This window comes from Phyllobates terribilis, unplaced genomic scaffold (assembly GCF_046119375.1).
Source record: "Phyllobates terribilis strain yellow unplaced genomic scaffold, ASM4611937v1 Scaffold_7__3_contigs__length_470593459, whole genome shotgun sequence".
In the NCBI taxonomy this organism is placed as follows: Eukaryota; Metazoa; Chordata; class Amphibia; order Anura; family Dendrobatidae; genus Phyllobates; species Phyllobates terribilis.
Genome location: NW_027362767.1, coordinates 146764019 through 146768977, shown reverse-complemented (window position 1 = coordinate 146768977; position 4959 = coordinate 146764019).

Below are 4959 nucleotides of genomic sequence, written 5' to 3'. Positions count from 1 at the left end.
GCACCTTTCTATCATAGCTGTGATGCTTTTCGTGCTCTGGCGTCTTAGTATCATAGCTGTGATGCTCTACATTTTCTGACCCCTTTCTGTCATAGCTGCGATGCTTTTCATGTTCTGGTACCTATCCATCATAGCTGCGATGCTTTTCGTGTTCTGGCACCTTTCTATCATAGCTGCACTGCTTTTAGTGTTCTGGCACCTTTCTATCATAGCTGTGATGCTCTACATTTTCTGACCCCTTTCTATCATAGCTGCGATGCTTTATATTTTCGGACCCCTTTCTATCATAGCTGCGCTGCTTTTAGTGTTCTGGCACCTTTCTATCATACCTGTAATGCTCTACATTTTCTGACCCCTTTCTATCATAGCTGCAATGCTTTTCGTGCTCTGGCACCTTTGTTTCACATCTGCAATGCTCTACATTTTCTGAACCCTTTTCTGTCATAGCTGCAATGTTTTTCGTGTTCTGGCACCTTTCTATCATAGCTGTGATGCTTTTTGTGTTCTGGCGCCTTTCTATCATAGCTGCGCTGCTTTTTTGCACCTTTGTATCATAGCTGCAATGCTCTACATTTTCTGAACCCTTATCTGTCATAGCTGCAACGTTTTCAATGTTCTGGCACCTTTCTATCATAGCTGCGATGCTTTTCGTGTTCTGGCACCTTTCTATCATAGCTGCGCTGCTTTTAGTGTTCTGGCACCTTTCTATCATAGCTGTGATGCTCTACATTTTCTGACCCCTTTCTATCATAGCTGCGCTGGTTTGTATCTTAGCTGCGTTGCTCTACATTTTCTGACCCCTTTCTGTCATAGCTGCAAGGTTTTTCGTGTTCTGGCAAGTTTCTATCATAGCTGCAATGCTTTACGTGTTCTAGCGCTTTTCTATCATAGCTACGATGCTTTTTGTGTTCTGGCACCTTTCTATCATAGCTGTGATGCTTTTCGTGCTCTGGCACCTTAGTATCATAGCTGTGATGCTCTACATTTTCTGACCCCTTTCTGTCATAGCTGCGATGCTTTTCATGTTCTGGTACCTTTCCATCATAGCTGCGATGCTTTTCGTGTTCGGGCACCTTTCTATCATAGCTGCACTGCTTTTAGTGTTCTGGCACCTTTCTCTCATAGCTGTGATGCTCTACATTTTCTGACCCCTTTCTATCATAGCTGCGATGCTTTACATTTTCTGACCCTTTTTTATCATAGCTGCTCTGCTTTTAGTGTTCTGGCACCTTTCTATCATACCTGTAATGCTCTACATTTTCTGACCCCTTTCTATCATAGCTGCAATGCTTTTCGTGCTCTGGCACCTTTGTATCATATCTGCGATGCTCTACATTTTCTGAACCCTTTTCTGTCATAGCTGCAATGTTTTTCATGTTCTGGCACCTTTCTATCATAGCTGTGATGCTTTTTGTGTTCTGGCACCTTTCTATCATAGCTGCACTGCTTTTTTGCACCTTTGTATCATAGCTGCAATGCTCTACATTTTCTGAACCCTTTTCTGTCATAGCTGCAATGTTTTTCATGTTCTGGCACCTTTCTATCATAGCTGTGATGCTTTTTGTGTTCTGGCACCTTTCTATCGTAGCTGTGATGCTTTTTGTGTTCTGGCACCTTTCTGTCATAGCTGCGCTGCTTTTTTGCACCTTTGTATCATAGTTGCTATGCTCTACATTTTCTAAACCCTTTTCTGTCATAGCTGCAATGTTTTTCATGTTCTGGCACCTTTCTATCATAGCTGCGATGCTTTTCATGTTCTGGCACCTTTCTATCATAGCTGTGATGCTTTTTGTGTTCTGGCACCTTTCTATCGTAGCTGTGATGCTTTTTGTGTTCTTTCACCTTTCTATCATAGCTGTGATGCTTTTTGTGTTCTGGCACCTTTCTATCATAGCTGTGATGCTTTGCGTGTTCTGGCACCTTTCTATCATAGCTGTGATGCTTTTCGTGTTCTGGCACCTTTCTATCATAGCTGCGCTGCTTTTAGTGTCCTAGCACCTTTCTATCATAGCTGTAATGCTCTACATTTTCTGACCCCTTTCTATCATAGCTGCAATGCTTTTCATGTTCTGGCACCTTTCTATCATAGCTGCGATGCTTTACATGTTCTGGCACCTTTCTATCACAGCTGCGATGCTTTTTGTGTTCTGGCACCTTTCTATCATAGCTGCGATGCTTTACATTTTCTGACCCCTGTCTATCATAGCTGCGCTGCTTTTAGTGTTCTGGCACCTTTCTATCATAGCTGTGATGCTCTACATTTTCTGACCCCTTTCTCTCATAGCTGCGCTGCTTTGTATCATAGCTGCGTTGCTCTACATTTTCTGACCCCTTTCTGTCATAGCTGCAAGGTTTTTCGTGTTCTGGCGAGTTTCTATCATAGCTGCAATGCTTTACGTGTTCTAGCACTTTTCTATCATAGCTACGATGCTTTTTGTGTTCTGGCACCTTTCTATCATAGCTGTGATGCTTTTCATGTTCTGGTACCTTTCCATCATAGCTGCAATGCTTTACATTTTCTGACCCCTTTCTATCATAGCTGCGCTGCTTTTAGTGTCCTGGCACCTTTCTATCATAGATGCGTTGCTCTACATTTTCTTACCCCTTTCTAGCATAGCTGCGATGCTTTTCGTGCTCTGGCACCTTAGTATCATAGCTGTGATGCTCTACATTTTCTGACCCCTTTCTGTCATAGCTGCGATGCTTTTCATGTTCTGGCACCTTTCTATCATAGCTGCACTGCTTTTAGTGTTCTGGCACCTTTCTATCATAGCTGCGATGCTTTACATTTTCTGACCCCTTTCTGTCATAGCTGCGCTGCTTTTAGTGTTCTGGCACCTTTTTATCATACCTGTAATGCTCTACATTTTCTGACCCCTTTCTATCATAGCTGCAATGCTTTTCGTGCTCTGGCACCTTTGTATCATATCTGCAATGCTCTACATTTTCTGACCCCTTTTCTGTCATACCTGCAATGTTTTTCATGTTCTGGCACCTTTCTATCATAGCTGCGATGCTTTTCGTGTTCTGGCACCTTTCTATCATAGCTGTGATGCTTTTTGTGTTCTGGCACCTTTCTATCGTAGCTGTGATGCTTTTTGTGTTCTGGCACCTTTCTATAATAGCTGCAATGCTTTTCATGTTCTGGCACCTTTCTATCGTAGCTGTGATGCTTTTTGTGTTCTGGCACCTTTCTATCATAGCTGCGATGCTTTGCTTTTTGTGTTCTGGCACCTTTCTATCATAGCTGTGATGCTTTTTGTGTTCTGGCACCTTTCCATCAGAGCTGTGATGTTTTTCGTGTTCTTGCACCTTTCTATCATAGCTGTGATGCTTTTTGTGTTCTGGCACCTTTCTATTATAGCTGTGATGCTCTACATTTTCTGACCCCTTTCTATCATAGCTGTGATGCTTTTCGTGTTCTGGCACCTTTCTATTATAGCTGTGATGCTTTTTGTGTTCTGGCACCTTTCTATCATAGCTGTGATGCTATATGTTTTCTGACCTCTTTCTATCATAGCTGCAAAGTTTTTTGTGTTCTGGCACCTTTCTATCATAGCTGCAATGCTTTTCGTGTTCTAGCACCTTTCTACCATAGCTGCGATGCTTTTCGTGTTCTGGCACCTTTCTATCATAGCTGCAATGCTTTTCGTGTTCTAGCACCTTTCTATCATAGCTGCAATGCTTTTCGTGTTCTAGCACCTTTCTATCATAGCTGCAATGCTTTTCGTGTTCTGGCACCTTTCTATCATAGCTGCAATGCTTTTCGTGTTCTGGCACCTTTCTATCATAGCTGCGATGCTTTTTGTGTTCTTGTACCTTTCTTTCATAGCTGTGATGCTTTTAGTGTTCTGGCACCTTTCTATTATAACTGCAAAGCAAAAGGCAAAGCAAAAGGCACATTTAAGCAGGCAGCAAAGACAGGCACTGGGGGCACCTGAGACACAGCATTTATATGAAAGACGGAAGTGCTATATACCTTGAGAGGAGTAAAAAATATGGGATTATGAAACAGAGACATTTTAGAGTGAGGCTTGGGTTAGAATTACTAAAGGGGCACATGGGACAGGCATTATAAGTAGCAATAAAAGGGGCAACTGAGACAGAGACACTCTAGGTGGAATATGAGGATGTGGAACTAAAAGAGGCACTTTGGGCAGATTCACTTTAGAGAGTATCTAAGGCACAATCACTCTAGAGAATCAATATGGAGCACCTGAGACACAGCATCAGGGGCAGAAAAACTGTAAGGGACACCTAGGGAAGGGGGAAATTAGGAACAAACATCTGTGACGGAGGTATTATAGGACAGCAGAAATTTTATTTGGGCATCTGGGACAAGCACTGTAAAAGACATTTAGGATAGATGCACAAGAAGGGGCACCCAGGACAGAGGCGCTATAGGTAAAATATGGGGCACTTGGGACAGAGTCACTATATAGAGTATCTGGGGCAGTCATCATAAGGGGCAACCACTATAGGGGGGCACCTGAGACAAAACATAAGGGGACACCTACTTTAGGAGACACTTGGGAAGAGGTAAAACAATAGATATGAGGCAGAGCAAGTTTAGGGCAGAAATAGTATAGGAGACTCTAGTCAGAAGCACAAAGAGGGGCACCTAGCACAGAGGCTTTTACTGGGCACTGGAAACAAAGAAAGTATAGATTTAATATTGGGAAGTGGATCCCGAAGGGGCACCTAAGTCAGAGACACTAAAGAGGGCAGGGGGGGCACAAACACTAAAGATGAAACCTGTATATCCGGGAACTACAGGAGAGCACCTGTCTCTGTAGGAGGTACTTATGGCAGAAGAGCTAGAGAATATGTAGGCATACACCTTTGCAGCAATTAGTTACGTTAAATAATGGCTGTCAGGAACATCCCCCTATTACAATAACATACTTTTAAAGGGCCGTCGTTACTAGTTCAACACAAATACATTCAGTCCAAACAGAG